This window comes from Falco biarmicus, chromosome 4 (assembly GCF_023638135.1).
Source record: "Falco biarmicus isolate bFalBia1 chromosome 4, bFalBia1.pri, whole genome shotgun sequence".
Taxonomy (NCBI): domain Eukaryota; kingdom Metazoa; phylum Chordata; class Aves; order Falconiformes; family Falconidae; genus Falco; species Falco biarmicus.
This window is the reverse complement of record NC_079291.1, coordinates 5,778,949-5,800,133: the sequence shown is the minus strand read 5'-3', so window position 1 is coordinate 5,800,133 and position 21,185 is coordinate 5,778,949. Positions and strand designations below refer to the sequence as shown.

At 36.2% G+C, this 21,185-nt stretch overlaps 1 protein-coding gene across 3 annotated transcripts in view; it reads left to right on the top strand.

Moving 5' to 3' along the window:
• TBC1D5 (TBC1 domain family member 5) overlaps window positions 1-21,185 on the top strand; it is a 326,157-nt gene that overhangs the window by 13,300 nt on the left and 291,672 nt on the right. For 2 of the 3 annotated variants that reach the window (XM_056337722.1, XM_056337723.1), the window contains exon 2: window positions 15,784-15,845. The exons of the other annotated variant lie outside the window; for it this stretch is intronic. The gene's annotated coding sequence lies outside the window, so the exon portion shown is untranslated. The remainder of the gene's footprint in view (window positions 1-15,783; window positions 15,846-21,185) is intronic. 3 annotated transcript variants of the gene reach the window in all.

Sequence of the window (21,185 nt, the reverse complement as noted above, 5' to 3'; positions counted from 1 at the left end):
ATGAAATTGAAATGCAAGCAGACTTTTTAATCACATGTACATGTAAACAAATGAAAAAAAGATAACTGACATCTGTCATCTTGCATAGGTGAAAGACAGAAGGAGAAGCTCTCTCTTCCACACTGGACATTTGCTGTGATAACTTCCTCTCAGAACCCTAGCTCTGCCATCCAGCCTCTTTAGTGTATCTGAAGTGGACTGTCTTAGAGCCAGAGCTCAAAGTTCAACACTCTGCTGTAAGCTTTGTCATCCAGGACAGTTGGTTACAGATCATATGACTGCACCAAGCTTTGCTGGGCATTCATGTGCCCATGGGTGCGTGTAAATTAACAATAGTTCTTGAAAGACGAGTTATTTTATTAATAATACGACGAAAGAAAAAACAAATAAACCCCCAAACTCCCTGTGTCCTCAGACGACCTGGTCTCTTGAGAATTATTTTGTGACTTTTCTAATAGAAAAGGTCTGACATTGAGTGTGGAATAGCTGCCCCTTGTTAGTGACCCAGCTGCACCTTGATGATGGAATGGCATAGATCTATCTGCTCTAGGTCTAGAGGGAATGACAGTGATAAGGTGAGATTAAAGCTGGACTTTTCTTTCCCTATGCCCAATTAAATCTTCATTTGAAATGCCCTTCTGCAGAAATACGGTGAGGAGGGGCTGCACAGTGTCTGCCCTCTTGTACACATTGTCAGATCCTGCCAAGTGATATTTGGCAGGGAATGTATAAGGAAGTTTCTGTCACCAAAAGTAAGTGAAGAAAACTCAATACTCTGCTGGATGTGAATGGTTACATCTGAATTTAGTCCCAGTCTGTTGACTGGGTACAGTGGAAGTCTTAGATGCTGACCTCTACACAGCTTAATCACCTTGGTTTTGTTTGGCTGGATGTCTCCAGCTCATGTTTAGCCCAAAGCTGAATTCTCTTTTTGCTTTAACTTTTGTCTTAATACATCTGATCCTCACACTTTAATGTTCAGTAATGCTTGTGTAAAGTCAATTGATAATGTATTACTGACTAAGAAAAACTCTTCTTATTCATTTAGTGAAATACTCGTACAAGGCATCATGCATCTTTGACCACTCAGCTGTGGTGGATCTGGGTGTATATGCTTGTGTCACCCAGTCTGTCTTGGTTATGACAGTTCATGAAATGCATTTCCAAGCGCCACCTGTTCCCTTAATTCTGTAATGAATTAAAAAAAAAAATAATTTGGGTTTTGTTTCTTTTTTTTATTTTATTATATTTTTATTTATATCTCATTAAGATAGAGTAGATACTGGGAGATTTTCAATATTTAGTCAGTGTAAAAGGTGCTATGTATACATATAAGCATGTTGGAGTTCTAAATAGGATACATAAACCTTATATATATGTATATATATATAGTAAGCAAATTATCTTCGCTTTCAGTGAATCTTGATCCTAAGGAAGTGTCTGGAGCATTCTGGCCAGAAAACAGCTGCTGTTCCTAGAACAGCACTGAAGTGTGCATGCATGGGAAAAAAAACAGGAGAAACTGTTCTGTGATAGTTCACCATGCAAACGTTTTTCTCCCGTGCTGGTGGTGCTGCCTTAGTCTATCAGAAATTTCCTACAGTCCTACAGGTGGACTATATTTACTAAAGTCTACTTGATAGGCATTGCTATCTTCAGTGACTGATTTGTGGAGAAAGACAATGTTACAGCAGCTGGTCTTGTATTACAGTTAGGGAAATGGTTCATTGTTAGACATGGACTGTGAGAGCACATCAAATTTTGAAATATGCAGAAGTAAAAGTAAATTAGATTTGTATTTATTAGGAACTTTGTATTTTACTTCTACAGCTCACTCACTTGATCAGGTATATAGTCATCAAACTGAAACTTTGTTTGAGGAGTCTGTAGTCCAGCATATGTGATAAAGGAGGGCGAGTGAATAACCAGGGCTTTCAATGGTGACCCAGACTAATAATTAGACACACAACTGTTTTCGTAATCCTCAAATGACATAGTCTTCATGTTATCTTGTCATGTGACTAGAAGATAGAAATGCAACAGATTTATTTTTATGTTTAAGATCACATGAAATATGTTTGCATAGTGCAACTCTTTTGATTGTGAAGGTAAACCCTCATAATAAAAAATGTTAAAGAATTTAAGGATACATTCTCTAAGTTAATGTATTTTGCTTCTGTAAATGTACAGGAGGTTGGGAAGTACAGGATATAAAACTTACATGGACATTATTCCTGCTGTTTGAGGTTGACTTGGCTTCATATTTAGATTTTGGACTTCAACCGATTTCATTAGTTAAGCTATATTTTTTTTTTTATTAAGTATTGCTTGCAATGTGTGTGTGTAATTTTAGGGTGAAAACATCTATGCTTAAGGCACTTGTCTTGAGTGCCAACATTTGGCAGGTACAGGACAACCATGTGATGAGGCCCAGCCAGCAGGGGTTTACGAAAGGCCAACTAACCTGATCTCCTTCTATGACAATGTGACCTGTTTAGTGGCTGAGGAAAAGGCTGTGGATGTTGTCTATCTAGACTTCAGTAAAGCCTTTGACACCATTTCCCAAAGCATTCTCCTGGAGAAACTCACTGCTCATGGCCTGAATGGCTATATTCTTTGCTGGGTAAAAAACTGGTTGGATGGCTGAGCCCAAAAAGTGGTGGTGGATGGAGTTAAGTGTACTTGGTGATGGGTCACAAGTCACAAGTGGTATTCTCCAGGGCTCAATACTGGGGCTAGTTCTGAGTATTGAGTGCACTCTGCAGTAAATTTGCAGACAAGGCCAAGCTTGGTAGGAGTGTTGATCTGCTGGAGCACAGGAAGACTCTGCAGAGGGATCTGGACAGGATGGACCTATGGGCTGAGGCCAACTGGACAAGGTTCAATAAAGGCTCAGTGCTGGGTCCTGCACTTGGCTCACAACAACCCCATGCAGCACTACAGGCCTGGGGAGGGGTGGCTGGAAAGTGCCTGGCAGAGATGGACCTGGGGGTGCTGGTTGATGGCCGGCTGAACACGAGCCAGCAGTGTGCCCAGGTGGCCAAGAAGGCCAACAGCATCCTGGCTTGTATCAGAAACAGTGTGGCCAGCAGGACTAGGCCAGTGCAGTGATCATCCCCCTGTAGTCAGCACTGGTGAGGCCACATGTTGAATACAGTTTTGGGCCCCTCACTTCAAGAGGGACTTAGATGTGCTGCAGCATGTCCAAAGGAGGGCAGTGAAGCTGGTGAAGCATCTAGAGCACAAGTCTTATGAGGGGTGGCTGAAGGAACTGGGATCGCTTAGTCTGGAGAAGTGGAGACTTGGGAAGGATCTTATTGCTCTCCACAACTACTTGAAAGGAGGTTGTAGGCAGGTGGGTGTCCATCTCTTCTCCCAAGTAACAAGTGATAGGGCAAACAGGTTGTGCCAGGGGAGGTTTAGATTGGCTATTAGGAAGAGGTTGAGTCAGCATCCTTGGAGGTATTAAGAGACATGTAGGTGCGGTGCTTGGGGCCATGGTTTAGTGGTGGACTTGGCAGTCCACATTAGGTTAAAGGCTGGACTCTGATCTTAAAGATCTTTTCCAACTGAAACTATCCTACTCTATTCTATTAAAATGAAATGCATATTTGTAAATAGTAAGCACTCTGGATAGGTAGCCTATGCCATCTCTTTCTGGCAAGCATGTGAATACATGACGTTGGTTTACTGTGAAGTATTGTGTGTGATGCTGTACATTACTGAAAACAGCTTTAACAGTAGCATAGAGAATTACTTCAGTGCAGTTTATTTTTTAAACCTAGTTTGCTTCTTCACAGCATATATTCTTTGGCTTTTTCTAGCATTTCAGAGGATTTCTGTTGTCTTGCTTTGCTATTCTGAAGGTATTTGTCTCTGTTACGGAATTTAATTGATCTGGTGGGGTCAGAGGAATTATCTGCCTGTATGTTTTTGCTGCGTGTCAAACAATACCTTGTTATCATTATGAATTCTTGCATAAAATGCATAATAAAGCACTGGTATGGCTAAGTGAAATAATGCATTACTTTCTGGATGCCTGCTGAGTAAGCACTTAGTTCATGAAGTCCAGTGTTGAAGGCCTGTGGTTCTGGATGCTTAAGGTTTGTTCCAGGAAGAAAATATTGGTCTGTACTTACCAGTTCTGAGTGACTTCACTGTTGATGTCAGTGATGGAAAGACCTGCAGCTAAAAAAACTTGAACTCACCAATATAGTTATAATCAAGATAAATTTACTGGACGTGAGAGGTGGGAAGAAGAGGGTGTGCACCAATTGATTAAGTTAAGCTGTTGTCTGTCCATTCTTTCTGGCTCTGTTTCTAATAATTAACTGTTTATATCTGCTATTGGTCTTCTGTAGTGGTTATGGTGTCTGTGCTATGTTAACATTAATTTACTTGGTATGGGTTAAAATTTAATTTCAAAAAAAGTCATATCTAGAATTAAAAAGTAAACATTGATGAATATGATTTTTAATGAGTGGCAGCAGGAATCTTATAAATACACTGTAAAATTACACTGGAAGATACATTGAAATGGATCTAGTGAAGGTAGGCTTTTTTTAAATTAGAAATGTTTGTGAAGTCAGGATGGGCAGAATTATGTAGAACATCAGAGGTGATGCTGAGAATCAGGAGATCAGGAAGGATAACTAAGGATAACTTCTGAACAGAAAATCCAGTATTTTTAATCACCTTTATTTGAATTAAGAGCATGAAAGAATGTATCTTAAGGCTGTTAGTCTTTAAACAGGATGAATTTTAGATTCTGATCTGTGTCAGTGAAGTGTTTTACCTTGAAGTCTTGTGGGTAGCAATCCAATTTCCATGTGAGTAATAAAATATGGATACTTTGGAGTTTAGTCAGTGAACAAATCTGAGCAATTGTTCAGATTTAGAGTGGAAGAAAAACAAGCATTGGTCAAAAGCTGGTTAAAACCTTAAAGTCCCTGTTAATAAGAAGTCTTGATACTGGAATTTAGGAGAGAGAAGGAAAAATAAATTAGTCAGGAAAACCAGTCCCATGGTTGTTCATGGGCTTGGGTCATGTACATTGGCCTTGCTGACACTTTTTTAGTCTGATTAAAAATTTCCAGAACTGATGACATAAAAAAAAATTAGTTGCATGGAAAAAAAATGAAAGGGTTCCTTACTGTTGGCTGCAGTGTTATGTTTGGCTTTGAAGACACTGACTTGTTTTACAGTTTCAGTCAAAGATCAACGCAATCATTTGAGCCTTGACTTTCTCTTTTAGGAGTCTGACAGAGCTGGCGGCATTTCCTTCTGTCAGGCTTTTGTTGTTTAAGATAACTCTTTGACTCACTGACACTGTAATGAGGAGTAAACAAGCCCTATTTCTTTGTGACAATTTGTAGTATGTTTCTAGTGGATTCTGAATTTAACGATATTGGTTTAACAGTTGTTAAATCATGTAGCTGTAGTAAGCTTCTTTACTAGTGGTAATTGTGTTGAGGAAATGAGTATCACAGCCCCACATGGAGGGATTTATCTTCAGATGTGAAGGGATCAGCTTCTGCCCTCCACTTGTGCCTGTCTGCTTGCTTCAGAATACTGTCTCCTCAGTTGTCCAATCAACTACATGAATGAATGTTCCAATACCTGGGCTTTAAAAATATGTGTCTGTCTAAGAACAGGTACTTGGCAGGGTTTAGAGGATAGGATGTTGCTGAGAAGTAAAGGTTTAAATTTCATGTTCTTTCTGTGATTAGAGAACATAGGAGTGGTGTCCCTTAAAACCATGGTAAGAATCAACATCTATGGGTACTGATCCTATCTAGCAGGTATATAAACATCTGAAGCCTTTTGGATCTCTCGTGTTAAAAAGAAGACAAGACATCGTGTCTTGTAGAACCTTTAATTAAAAAAAAAAAAAGTTAAAAAAAGGAAAAATACTGAATTCAAGATTCCTTTTTTTTTTAATTCTATATTCTAACTAAAGTGTTACCTTTGTTTACTTCTCAGTGGTTGGTGTCTATTCACTGTGCAATTTATTGTTCATTGATGACATTTTCGGCAGGCCTAGAAGTTATGATAATTAGGTAACAGGAGTTAAAGGAAAGTTACGTTGGCATAATTATTTGAGGAAATTTGCTTCTTGTGTTCCAAATTCCATATAGACTAAACTAAAGCATTATTTCAGTGATTTTTCAGTACTTCCACAAAGTCATTAATTAATGTTGAAACCTGTCATCAACAAGTGAAATTATGTATTCAGAATAGACAACAGGTTTACCTGCTTATTTACCTGAAAAATTATGAAGATTGGGTAGTTCTGGATATCCTTCACTGGGGTTTTGTTGTAAAGTTTTAGGTAAGAAAATAGTCTCTTTAAGGTAAGGAAAAGATAAACCTTTTTCTGTGCATCCCAAGGTTAATATATTGTAGTTGGTCTTAGGTAAATCAGCAATGCATGGTCCATGATTTGAGGTTCTGTGGACAATTTCATGCAGACCTAAGTTTTCCACTTCGTGAACAAAAAGAGCAGGAAGGGAAAAAATCTCAGATGGTTTGGAAACAGTGAATCAAGGAAGCACTTGCATGATGGAATGCTGGTGCCATTGCCAACAGTTCCTTTTTTTTTGGCTACTACCCCAGTTGATAGAGCACCCCTATCAGTCATGGGAGATCAGGTTCAATTAAAAAAGTCCTTTTTGTACCAGAGAATTATCTAGTAGCTATTACTCTGCTGGGTAATGACTGCTGCTGGAAATTTGGGGTATGACATGCTTATAGTCTCCTGTCTAATAACGTTTCCTGTTGTAGAAATTAGAAATTCACTGAGGCTACAAATGGAATTCAGAGAACCTACATGATGGGTGAAAATCATAACTGACGGAGAAAAGAGTAAATCTCAGTTTTTCCCTGACAATACACATTTTTATACAAAGTAAAGCACAGATAAGCGTGAGGGTGCAAATGGCTGCTCTCATGTAGAGGAAGAATTGGTTTCTCTGCTTCGTGTCAATCCTCAAACCACATGCACCTTAGTACGAGGAGGGTGCTACCTATTTTTAGTCATGTAATGACAAGTTTCTTTTTTTATTGCAAGGTACCTTTATAGATTGAATAACAGGTATCATGGTCGTTGCCAGACACCAATCAAATTGGAGGCTAACAAAAGCTGCAGCTCACGTATTTAATTTTCTATTCCACTGGTAATTGTGCTATAGGAAAGTGTCATATGTAGTTCATTAAACAGTTTCATTAATAATTTTAAACATAATAAAGGGAAAAAGTGCATCTGTATGTATGTGTTTAGTTGAATTAGCTTTAAAAAGCATTGGTACAAGTATATTAATCATCAATTACTATAGATAGTGAATGTTCTATATGGAAGATAATGAGGGTTCCATTATTTAGAAGTGGCACAATGACAGACTTTTTTATTTAGTTGGGAAAAGCGATTTTGTTGTGTTAGCTCATATTGGAGCCCGATGTACCTAATCTGTAATGTCTAAAGAAGAAAAAGTAACAACTGTTTCTTCCCCATTTAGAAATTAGGTACACGGTTGCTAATCTGAAGCATTTTACCCAATTTAAGTCTAACGTGTAGAGTCCTTTTCTTCTTTTATTATAAGGACTTGAACTCGGTATCTAATTCCATTAATGAATTACTAAAATAGGCTCAAACTTTTTCACGTAGCAGTTAGAAAAGATGTGAGTGCAGTACTGTTACGTCATTTAAAAATATTCGTTTTCTTTAGTGAGAGCTTTGCTTCTTGTTAAAGGAATGTAAACAGTGAACATGCACAAAATGTATCAACTGAGTCTTTGCCTAAAATCAGAGTGGTTTTGAGTGTTCAAACTTAATTCAAAGATGTATTTTAATGCGGGCATAATGATATTATTAAGTCAGTAGTTAATGTTCTCATAATAACATTCTGTCATCTTTCAGGTACTTTATGTAGCATAGTATACTGCTATGTAACTTATTACCTGTAGGATTCCCATTAATGATCATTATCTTGAAAATCTTCTGAAATCCTCACAGTTGTATTTTCCAGTATCCTTTGTGTTTAGGTTGTCTTAATTAAGGAAAAAAACCCACAAATTAGTGATGACAAGGGACTTTGTTTTTCCTACTTATCACTGGTCTAGGTAACTTGTCTTCAGAGAACTAATGTCACAGATTTAAATACTGCCATTTAAGTTTCTGTTAGTTGAATCTTTCCTCCCCCTTTTACTGTTTTATAGTATGCTGGCAAAATTACAGCATTTTCAGCAATTAATCCATTTTTTTTCATACAAAACTGGTACAAATGAGAAGAGCCTTCTCATTCATCTGAGTAACTTACAGGACATAACAAAGTCAGATGTGCTTTTGTGTTTTGCAGACCAGGTGTTTCTATCCTTTTATATTGAAAGGTGAGGCCCTGGTTTTTACTTCACTAATAACGTATTATACTATAAATCCAATAATCTCTTTGGGGATTTGAGTTTAAAAAGTGCTGCTGGTCTCGCTCTAGTCAATAAACTGACTTCTTAGCAGTGCTTGCTAAAAGAGGTGGCTATTTTATTGATGAGTATGGAAAAAGTGTATAGTCCAGTGCTTTGTTCCATTCCTCTAATTTATGACACCAGTAATAATAGATGATGAATGAGATATCCAAAACATTAATAAATTATCTTAAGAGGTGTACTAAGTCAAAGAGGAGACTAAGAAATAATCTCATATAATGCCTCCAAGAAAAGTAAGCTAATTCCAGAGTCATTTATTCAGCAATATGCAAAAACCCAGAGAAATCTGTTGAAATTGAACTGCTATAGTTAGTATGATGTTAATATAACTCAGCGTTCCAAATGTGCTATTCTAGACATTCGGATTGCCAGCTTCAGGTGGCAAGATGTAAAACGTACAGACTAAAATAATTCTTAAATATTTAAGTCAAAACGTTGAGTTTAAGCATGTTTAAAATAAAACCCAGCAATTTTGTCCTACGTTGATGATGCTTACATCCTCTTCCCTAAATTCATCTATCCACTAACAGGATTGAAATTTGCAGCAGTTTTCTGCTGTGGTTTGCATTCACTAACTTGATGATTCTGTGTTGAATATTCACTCATTCTAAGAGAAACTGTGCAGCCTTTTGGGTTTTTTAGCTGTGAAGTTTCCATGTTTCGTCCATTTGGATGCAACAAGCAATAGTTGTCCTGGTGCACTTTCTATCTCTGAAGGAGTCTTCATGTCAGAAGAGGCATTTGGCTGCTTATGCAGTATTCATGTGCCACCTTGCTATAGACAGGGAGCATCAAAGTAGCAGGCCACTTTTATGCAAGTGAACTATTGCCATTCTTATTAATCTGTTTCTTAATGTTAATAAGTACAGTGAAATTTAGTCAGAATTATAAAATGGTGTGAGATTCAGGGAGTGCAAATGTTACTTATGTTGGTAGAAATAAAACATCCTGAAGGTGATGTAAGGTTTTCCATTTCACAAACTGTTGCTTTGAGGTTCTGTGAATATGCTTTTTATCACATTTAGATCACGTACGTGTATGCTTAGATAAATTTGGCATCAAAATGAGCAATATGTCTTTTGTCCTCCCCCTGTTCTCCATTTTTTGGTATTTTCGTTCCATGCCTTGCACCTTTGTTGGGATTTGTATGGCTGTATGGAACTCATTCAGCTGATAAATAATGTATTTTTTCTTTGTCAAGGTTATACAATGCGTTACAAAATAGTTAAATATTTTTGGTATTGAGTTAACTAAACATCTTAAAGGCTATACTTTCTACATCAAGGACAATGGAAAACCCTTATTCTTGGTGATTTCTAATCAAATTGGATCACCTTGGGATACAGACAGTTAAAATTAGCTACCTAATTTTATTAAACTTATTCATTTCCGTGTTTCTTTCTTATGTGTAAAACGGTGCAAAAGAACATCTTGCTGTGCAACAGGGCCAGTACAGTAAATGGCTTTCTGTATTTCATGGGCCTCAATTTCGTTTTTGTGTCTAAGACTATGCAGTGACTATTGGATGCTAAGCCACTTCTATTGAGCTTCTGGATATTTTTTACCTAGTTCCCCCCCCATGATCCCCCTAAGAGTCTCAGTAATCTACACTGGCTGTAGTGGTCTGGATGGTGGCATGCTGTCACTGCAGTCATAACGTTTGTCTTGCAGCTGGACGTTTTCTAGCTATGCTACTTTCTCATTTCCCAGAATGCATTTTATTGGTCTTCTTTCTACTCCTAGCATTAATTTAATCTTTAACTATGGAATTTATTGTAGTTACAGTTCTTTACATAAAGATTGTCATCAGAAGGTGTCATCAGTTGCTTTCTACTTTGTGTTTCCTCGTGGTTTTTAATAAATATGCTAAGTATTGTTAGTCATATGCTACTTTTAACCATTGATCTTTATGATGAGCAATTAACATACTTTTTTAAAATAGCGAGCTGTAAACAGTGCTTGCTTTTTTTTGTTTGTTTGTTTCCAACTTTATCAAGTTCATGCATCTTGTGAAAATGTTGATATTAATTCTGACTTAAATGAATGTGCTGTATTTATGAGTCAAAGTAGGCTCAGTCGGCCCATACTTATGCAGTTGTTAAATTTTACTTGGTTTTCTCCATAGCTGATGTGGTTGGGTCTGTAATTTTTAACACTGCCAAATTTAAGAGAAGTGGAGGGTATCAAGCATTTTTAGAAACTAGGAATTATATTTAAGTTTATAAGATCTTTAGGCATAAAGTATATGTATGTAGATTGTCTTCTCAGAGTATTTGTGTTTTATTTCCTGCTATTCTGGCCATTTATATTGGAGTTTTACATAATCTTAAGGTCTGCCTTGGCTCCAAAAGTATAAACCTTTTAGTCAGACTTCAAGGTGGTTAACTGCTAGTGCTGCATTTTTCAAAAGAAACCAGGTGTTGGTATCTGTGCTGTTAAAACTGTAGACCCCCAGACTTCCTCATTTATGGTCAGGATGAAATGAAGATCTGTTGAAGACCAAGAAGGTATTTCCCAATCAGGGAAAACTGAAGAGAATTTATTTGCATTATCAGTATTTCCCATGACACCAGACCTTAGTTTAAGGAAAATAACTACTAGGAAAGCAATAGAATCCTGCCATATATTGGATATGTTTCCCATTATGTTCAGTGTGAAATCAAGACCTTTTAAAAAATCACTAAAGTCCATTAAGCAGTGTTTTAGAGGTTAAGGTTCTTGTTCATGGTTGTGGTAACATGGTGTTAAGTTTCTTCTGTCCATGATACATCACAGGAACTTGAGTCAGCATTGTATATCTGGGACAAGTACTCTAATGTCTCCGTGCTGATTTTTGTTCTGGGGAATATATCTCAGAAACTCATAGTGGATAAATCTCACTTGAAATTAATTGGAGCAGACAGCCAAAAAGAGAATAGTAGCAGAACTTGGAGTGTCCGATGCTAACCTGGATAAAAGATGAATAGACTCGGCACCTCATTCAGTTCTTTACAGAAAGTAGAAAGATTCTGCGTTTTGCAGAAATTAAAATAAACGGAGAAAGGGATTCAGCAGCTCTTGCTTTATCAGAATTGGAGCATAAGCCTTTAGTCCAACAACAATTAAGGCCTAAATTGGGAGAGCCCTTCCATGGAATGACATGATCTGTTCGTTTTGACAGTAAAAGGCAATATCCACTCCCTTATATATGGATATTGTTAAAGAGCAACCACCATTAATTGCGTAAGATGATAATTGCACACTGTATAAACTAACAAATAGTCAGTCCTTCGTGCGCAAATCTGAGCAATTTGTAATTTTGTATTTGATGCTTCAGTAAATAGGGAATCTGAAATAAAAACTTAATTGCAAAGAATATGTGAAAAAAACCCTTAACCGATACAGTAATACATTTTGTGATAGAGGAATGCTTTGGCCTTAAGCATATTATTTGAGAAATAAGGATCTTAAATGTAGGGTTGTACTTTGTCATGTATATGACATTTGAGGGCTTATTAGAATCAAGAATTGTGGGACTAATGCTCTTTGTAAAAGAGAAAAAAACTTCAAGTAGCAAAATGTGAATATGAAATAACTGTAAATTACTTTTTTGCCCATTCCATTTAAGCATTAATTATGTTTCACCATTTCTAATTAATAGACAATATATTATTTAAATAGGGTAGCAATTGTGTTTTTTAAATGCAATAGAAGAGTGTCTTTAACTGGAAAATCAGATTTTGCTACAAAAATAAAGATCTCCTAGTTTGGAGTACTTCGAGGTTAACATACTGTGAAGTCATCAGTGAATACTGCAAATCGATACAATGAAGGGTTAATTGTGAAAACTGATACAAGTTTTATTTTCTTATAAATCAAGAAGCTGGTAAAATGTACGCTTACTGTTGATCATTAGAATACAAAACTATCTGTTAAAAACAATTAACATGCATATCTGATGACTGATTGTATAAATATGAAAGTCAAATAATTGTAATCGTTAACCATGGCTTCAGGTCATATGAGTTGTCAGCTCAAAAAAACTAGAGGAGAAAGATGTTGATTTGCATATATTTAATGTGGCATGCTGTACATGTGGGAATTTGAGATAAACCTTTGCTAGTAATCTGCCTGTTTTTATCTAAAAATCAACTAGGAAACGTGGGTCGTAACAGTCAAATGAGCTGTGTGGTGTGTTGTTAGCAGTTAATTCAGTAGTTTGAGACTTTACATTTTACTATATATTCTAATACTTCTAAATCAATTTTTTACTGAGACAGTTGGAAGAAGCTGGTTAAAAAGTTATTCAAGAAATACTCAAAGTTCTTTCTTACAGGAACATACTCAAAATTAGCCTATAACTGACTGTAAGACTAGGATACTTTTGCAGTTGTTAGACTTATACAGTATGTATAAGAAGCAATCTTTGCTTTTGTGTGATAAAAATATATCAGAGAGATATTAAAAAAATTGAGTACTGTATGGAGTCACAAAAAAATCTTTCTACATGAAGTGGACCAAACAGATAACTTTTAATTTAATTAAAATCAGTTGTAATAAATAGAGTGAGGGAAGTGTGGCAGAGGAATGAGGCTTCTGACCTGGAAAGGATTTACACATTTTTAAAGTTCCTGAATATAATAATCCATTGCAGTATTATTTTTTTTCATTGATAATGCAAAACATTCTGTGTAACTCATAACGATTCAAGGAATCCTTGAAATGTAAGTCAGAATATAGTGGTCTGCACCTTACATTACCTGTAATTTTTTTAAATATTGTCTGTCCAGCCTTTCTCCTTTCCTGTGTGTTTACTCCTGAACAATAAAAAAAAAAATATTTCCTGTCCTAAATTTTGAAATTATATGGTAACCTCTTTCTAAAATTTACCTGATTCCGATGTTCATGAGTTCCCAAAGGGAAGAAGCAGCAGCATGCAGTTTCTTTTCATCTGATTTGTACTTGCAAACTAAGAAACTTCCTGTTGATATCAGTACCCAAAGGTGGAGAGTAGAAGATCCTGTTGCTCAGTGCTTTTTACTGTGAACTTTATCTATAATTTTGCCATTGTAAGTATTTGAAATTTGTTCTTGGGTATGTGGTGCAATCCAGTTCCTTGCCTTATCACCCAAATTAACTTGAGTACCAGCAAGGTGGCCTCCATCATTGTAGCACTCAGCTTCTCAGCCTGGGCAGAGTACAGAACACGCACAATTACTAGATATCTCTTATTCCTGCTCCATGAAGTACACCTGAATGACACAGCCTTTTGCTTCAGTCTTCCATTGACCAATCTTCTATATGATCTGTTGAGTAAAGGAACCTGTACTGCGTTGGGGGGAAAAGGACCAGCTGGCAGAACAGAGGAATGGAATCAAATTCTGTTTCCGTCCTTTACTCTTGTGTAGGATAGAATTTGCATTTGATGGCAAGAGAAAGGTGGCTGTATCCCAGGTGACTGGCTGTTTTGTGTCCTTTCTTTAAATGATGTACATGTCTATTGGAGCAGGGAATTAATGACTCTTTAGTTGGGTGGAGAGGACAGTTCTGTAACCCTAGATTAGAAGCCCAAATTAAACATGAAAGTAATTAAAAACTAAGTAAACTTTAAAAGAAAGAAAAAATGTGTTTTTACAATCACCGATGTCTTAACTACAATTTTAGCTCTACTGTAACTCATTGGTGAAAAATCACTTTGCTACCAGAGGCTCCCAAGCTGTAGATGAATGAAGATGATCTATGACTAAGTGGTACTTCCTAGAGAAGGGTCTAATTCTAGAACCTCAGGATCATTCCTGAGCCTCCCAGTAATCCTCAAAATGTCTGAGGGTATATGTTGTTTTTGCAAGGATCCATTACATTAGAAAAGAAGGATTTGGGAAGTGTAGGATTTGTTTTGGGGGTGGATGGGATTCACAGATGCGGTGTGGGAATGTATTGTCATTCTCAAACAGAAATCTGGGCACTAAAAGAGAATACCTTAGCAAAAAGCCAGTCTGTCTCACTTCTCCCACTTCAGAAACATATTGTGAGAAAGAAGTGCTTCAGATTCCTTACAATATAGAAGTTTTTTGTACTCTTGTGTTTTGGGGCTTGCAGTGTTATTAGCTCAGAGGGGAGGTATGCTTTTTCATGATGACTATATTTAGCCAGGAGGAATAGTCCTTTTTAAAGCAAATTGAAATGAGTGTATGAGAGCGTGAAATTATCAGCAGCGCTGGTGCACATTTACATTGCTTCTACATACTCTTTTGAATGACCACACAACAGAACAAGTACTTCATTTCCACTGTGTTGATTTTTCTTGACAAAACATGGCAGTCTATCCAAAGGAGGGTGTTTAGCCAAGATAAATATAAAATTTATGATTAAGCAAAGTGTTTCCTTATTATAATCCCTAAAGAGAATTTGAGACTTGTTAAATATAATGTGCCAAGGTAGTTTTAAGAGTAAATTATCCTTTATGCTTTTAAATGCTGAAATACAGCAGCACCATCAACCATTTGAGATCTTACCAGCTGAAACAAAACTGCATACTAATTTCCTTTGAACCAAGTAGCAAAAAACCATACATATATACAATGTATAACCTCAGGTTTGATGTATTCATTCAGTTTTACAGTCCTGTATGGAGATCAAGGAGCCATGTCAGTAGCATGATTCATAAAACCATGTCTCACTCTTTCCTGCAATGTGTGTTACAGAAGAAAGCAAATAAACCTTTTTGACAGAATGGATAAAAATTGATGACATGATTACACTTCTGGCACATTTCTTTAACTGCTATATTTACAGAATACCACTTTGAAGAAAACTATGGTGACTGTCAATATTATTCATAAAATAAATGGAGAATGAAAATTGATTTGGAAGATGAGTGGATTTTGACCTCTGTGGTACCAGTCTTGGCTTTGGAGTGCAGTGTTATAATTAAATTGTGAATGTTCTTAAATAGTGGATATTAAGTGATCTCACTGTATTCTTTCAAGGGCTATGAACTTCCAAAATCAAGGATAACATTAGATGTCAGCCAAGTATTTTGTCCTTCTCGTGGTTTGTCTTTACATCTGAATTAGTGCCAGTTTGCACAGATTGTGTGTCAGCTTAAATACAAAAAACAGGCCTCAGTCTGCTTGAACTCGTTCCACCAAAGACTTCTAAAAACTTTTGGTAGTCTGCAAACTGTAATGGCTGTTTCACATTAAGTTGCTTTGTAGAATTATAAAACAGCTTTTCTTGTGCTTTCAAATAAAATTTTGTCATCTGCTAATGAATGAGATACCATCTGTAATAATTAAGGTTATTCTACTTGTTTTCCCCCTGCAGCAAAACTTCTGAAGGTTTACAGAAGACAGTAAGAGAACCACCAAGAAGGCTATTGCAGTATTGTAAGTACTGCACCTAGGACAAAAAAAAAAAACCAACACCCGTGAATTAAGAATGTTGTAAAGAGATTTTCATTTTTTTTGGGGAAAAAATGAACTACATAAAGGGATTTACATGTAAAATACAGAGCAGGATGTATTGTAGCAATCATGTTAATAATTTACAAGGGAAAAACTGCACTCTTGTAAAATCTAAAATTGTATCCTTGTGCAGTGTAATCAGGAATTCACCAATAGCAGTGAAAAATACTTCTCTATCCACCAAAGATTGATCTAGTTTATATACATTTGTTTATTTAAAACTATCAGAATTTAGAAAATCATTGTAGTTTCATAGGTTTGTCATTTGTTTTAGTGACTTATTGTTTAGGTTATTTTGCAGAATTATTTATTTGCTGATTTATTTATGTATTTCATTATTTATTTATTTGATTATTTAGTAAATTATTTATCTGATGAATTATTAATACATCTTCATGACATGCTTTAAATTATTTATAACTTAATTTTGAGTTTATTGCTTTTCGACGCTGCATTGTTACTGACTAGTTTTGATTTTTTTTTCCTTGGTTCTTGAAAATTAAAGTACTAGCTCTAAGGCAAAAGTATATTCTTTGCAGAATCCATAGATGGTTTTCAATGAAGTAATTTACCATGTAGATACTAATTTTGCTTAGCTTTATATTGCTTAATATCACTTTTCTACTTATTTAGCTTTTGCTTCTATAATTTCATAGATGTGTCAAGATCAAATGAATGACCTTTAAGAAGCAAAGATAACTGTTTACTTTAAAACATGTAGAAATAGAGTAGTTCTGTTTTCCTCTTATGTAAGTACTCTTTAAGTATTCTTAAAGTTAACTTGAGATATTTTTCTGCTAATAAAATGGATGTTTTTAAAATGAGACTCTTGATATTTGAACTAATACATTTAACTTCTAATAAGAAAATAGTATCTTCACATTAATAACTCATGTGGAGAGTTCCTTTTTAGCAGCAAGGTTTTAAATATACGGGGAGGAATGGTGATATCTTCAGGCACATGCAGAAGATGATGTGTGTTGAGGCTGGAAGGTGGGTGGTAGGGTGGGTTTTTTCACCACAGTTTTTTGTGTGCATAGGAATTTATAATCTCTGAAAATGTAACATGTCTGTGTTGCATGTAAACTACTCTCAGGTTCTGTGTTCACAAAGAATCATTCCTACTGCAAAACATATTGTTGTGAAGGCTGGTTTTGCGTTGCTTTCTTTTGCCAATTAAAAAGGTCTGAAATCTCATCTTTTACTCCAGAGAGGCTTGGGTGAATGTATAAAAGCAAGGTAAGGGGCCAATTTTAGGCTTTACCTATGAGCACCAGCTCTGTGGAGTTTAAAACAGGTGCCTGCGATCAGAATTTGACTCGGTGTCAATACTGACCGGTGGGTTTTTCAGGACCAGTGAGCCTCTTGGCTGAAGTTGCCCATTTGACCTCAGTTCCCAGCGAGGGAACTTGCTGGGCGGTCGGAAGGCACCTTGCAGGAGAGCAGTGTGACTGACAGCCCTGTCTCAGAGCTGAAATGAGGAGGGCAAAGCAGCAGTTCCGCTGCAAAAGTGCCGTGTGCATAACGTGGCCTTTATTCTATGTTTAGCGCTTGAAATGAATTGCTATATACTTTAAAGTTTTAACACAGCATGGAAAGGCTGCATTGTACATTTCGAGTTTCAGTGCTGTTGAAATACAGTAGAAATGGCCTCTGTAGACAGGTTTCACTATAGAACTTAAATTATGCATGTGTGTATCCAAATTCCTTATTTTGAAATATTGAATGTATGAATATTTAATTTGTATCTTGCTTTAGTATCTTCATATGCTTGCCTTAAAGGAAGCTGTTTCCTTTGATTTATATACATGGATAAAAATGTGTGTACAGTATGTATCAATGGTTTTTTCTCTCCACTGTGTTAGATGAACAGCTCTGGATAATGATAGCTTCTGATTTTTATTCTGCAGCTTGCTACCATAGTATAAAACGTAAATTTCTCATATTTGTTCTATTAATCTTACTTGAATTTCAAATTCATTTGCTTTCCAGAAATATTTTCTTAATTACATACGTTAAGAAAAGTATGTTGCAGATCTTAACGATGCAGTATTTTTGGTCTGTGCACAGTAACAAAGCTCTGAATATTATTATTTGGGGCAGAGTTCCAATCTGAAATTTGCATTTCTCCTTATTTGAATGTTTTCACTGAAGCTGAGAACTCCAAGGGAGTTCTTCAACATATACTAGTTTATGCGACATGCTCTATGAAATTTAGTACAGTCACTCTTATTTCCTTGTGTAAATGAGGTCTTATTGTTGAGTAAGACCTATTATAAGCAGTTACAAAGGTAAGTGCTGTCAATGCATTCTGCCACCAGTTTCTTGGAGTATGAAACACTTCCTGAAAGACGTGCTACTACTGTTATAGGGTAATATAACACAGCTTATGTGTTGGCACTGAAAGTAGCTACTTCATAATGATGACAAGTGAAAGTACAGCCAAAGGTCACATTAAACAAGAGATTTCTTTCACACCTCATCCATTTTCTGGATGTGGAATGAAAATAGCTTTGTTCCCTATACTTCAGTATTTTTAAAAAGAAGTTATCTTGAAATAATTTTTTATGCCTTGTGTATTGCTTTCTCCACGTTTTACGAGGTGGACTGTGGAATTCTAGCATGCTAACCTTGGTGCTACAAAAGTGTTTGAAATGAGCTTAAATTCTGGGTGCAATTAGACAACATAAGTAGTATTTAAACTCACTACAATTTTTGTTTTGTAATTCGCTTAAAGGCATGGCTTTAAATTCTAGAAAAGGACTATTAATGTGCAAAGTGGTATTTATATTGATGTTGCACGACTAACTATGGTTTTATTTTTTTTATCCCTTAAGATAATATGGATTTTTTTCTTAAAATTGCAGTCTGTTGTTCAAAAATATAAAAGAAGTGAACCTATCTGTGTTGACAGACTGTTTCTTAGCTGTGTTTTAAAGAGATCCTGCCAGTAATGTGAGAGGATAATCCACCCTGTATGCTCTATCAGTTCCCCATTTTACACTGAAATGGCCAACCAGGATGCTAAAATAAGGTGTCATTTTAAAAACTTGAATAGTCAAGTATTAGATAATGAAAATGAAGCTGACTTGTTTCACAGGGAGTGCTGGTTGGGAAGCCTAAATCTGGTGTATTATTGGTAGGTGTATTTCTGTTCTAATCTAACTCCATAGAAATCGCAGAAGCCATATTAAGCTCTTCTTCAATTTATTCCATACAGATAAAAGAATTTTCATCTCATGAGTCATATATTTCCTGTTGTATCTTTAATACAGCCATTTTTAGTATTTTTCTTGCCTCTTTCCTCTATTGGTATGCTTAGAGAGTCTGTGTGTAGGAGCTTGTTATTTCACCCGTGAGGCAAGGAGGAGTTCAAATCAATAGCAGTGTGTTGTTGACACTAAATGATGTTTCTTCTTGCCACAATAAGACTTGATTTTGTCATCCTCATGACGCTAACTTGCTTCACAGAATAGGGGTCAGCACTCTCTCAAATCAAACTTTGCAAGTATTAAAAAGTCCTTTGAAGGAATTACTAGAGAAATACTCCAGTATTTGGAACCAAACACGTGCATTGGCTTTGTAAAACGAATATCCAAGCTGTTTCACTTTGTAGGGAAGCTGCTTTGCAATGCATTTTGGAAGTCTGTGTTAAAGAATGTAGGATTGATCAGAGCTGTCGGTGATGAAAGCATGATGTTTTGAAAAGAAGTGATTCAAACATTATTTAAAATATAAGTTGACGTAAAATATGGATTGTAGTAAGACCTTAGCTAAAAAAAACCCAACAAAACAAAAAACCTCAAGGCAGTAGAGGTAGAAAAATCTTTGCAGCAGTGTCTAGAGAAGATGTGTGCAAGTGGAAGAAGGTACAGCCAGCAAGATGTTACCATGCTAGGTCTGGGAATGTGTTCTATAGCATGGTCAAAAAGGAGCAAGCAGTTGTTCATGACATGAACTAAGGATCCCATATGGAGACAGGAGCTGTAGAAAAATGGGAATTGGAGAGGAAGTAGTGTAACCATGGGAAGCGAGAGTGTGATGACAGAAACACACAGGCATAATATTAGTATCAACAGTGGGTTATTAAGAAGCACAGGGTCTTTTGTTTTGGACATCTGAAAGCAACAGCAGAGGTAAATCATCCTAATATATTATAAAAATACCCGCCTCCATACAATGCATTTGTACATCTATATACATAACTTTCATTGTATGAAAGATGTTACAATTTTATCTGAAAGAACGTTAGAAGATATTACAGCTGCATGGTTAAACATTCACATAGTAAGTTGTGAATTTTAACTTGAATATTGAACTGCAGCAGCCTGTTCTATGAAAGCCTTTTAACAGTAAGTAGCTTTATTACTAGCTACACACACACACATAGCTTTTCTATTTGCACTATTTTCATTGTTTTGTATTTTTATGCAAAGCGTGCTCTCAGATGTTTATAGTGTAAACTGCAATCTAATATTTTTGGGGTTCACAATATCTCCCCTTCTCATTTCTTCCATATGATTTTCATAAAGTCATCTGATATAAACTATCCACATATCACGATGACCTTTCCTGGAGAGGAAATGCCTCCTATTTTGAAGGCAGTGAAAAAAGTCCTCGTGGGAATTACAGTAACCAGTTGTATTTCAGTAATGGTAGTGAATATTATATAAACTTCAATATTTGCTGGATTTTTTGAATGTGTGTTAACTGCAGGAAAATGAGTAGCACCTAAAAGATGACCAGCAGCTTCAGACATGTAGCTCATTGAGTTTCTCTACCTCAAATCCAGAAAGATTTTGATAATTCTCCTTTTCATTTAAATGTGTTTTGATGAGTTAGGTCAAGTCCATATCAGGAGCACTCTGCCAGTTTATTTATACTAGCAATACACATTACCTCAGATGCAACTTACTAGCAAGGTGGTAGTCAGAATAGCTTAGTCTTGTTCATGCATACTTCACTCTGTCTCCAATGCTGAGAGAACATAACCATCGATTTTGTTAGTGTAACATACCCTTATTTTTATGAAGTTAGCACACTTGTGGAATACTACCAGCATACTCTATCCTGCCATGCGGTCTTATCAGAATTGTTAAGATGCCTACCAGAAAGAGCCTTAAACAAAGAGCCTCTAACATCTTGTCAGCAATACAGTGAAGATGCAAGAAGTTCAGTGAAGAAGGCTGTGCCTAGTGTGGTGACTTGTCTCTACTGAAACATGTTTTTCCTTTCAGCTGAAATTCTGATCTGTAAACATTG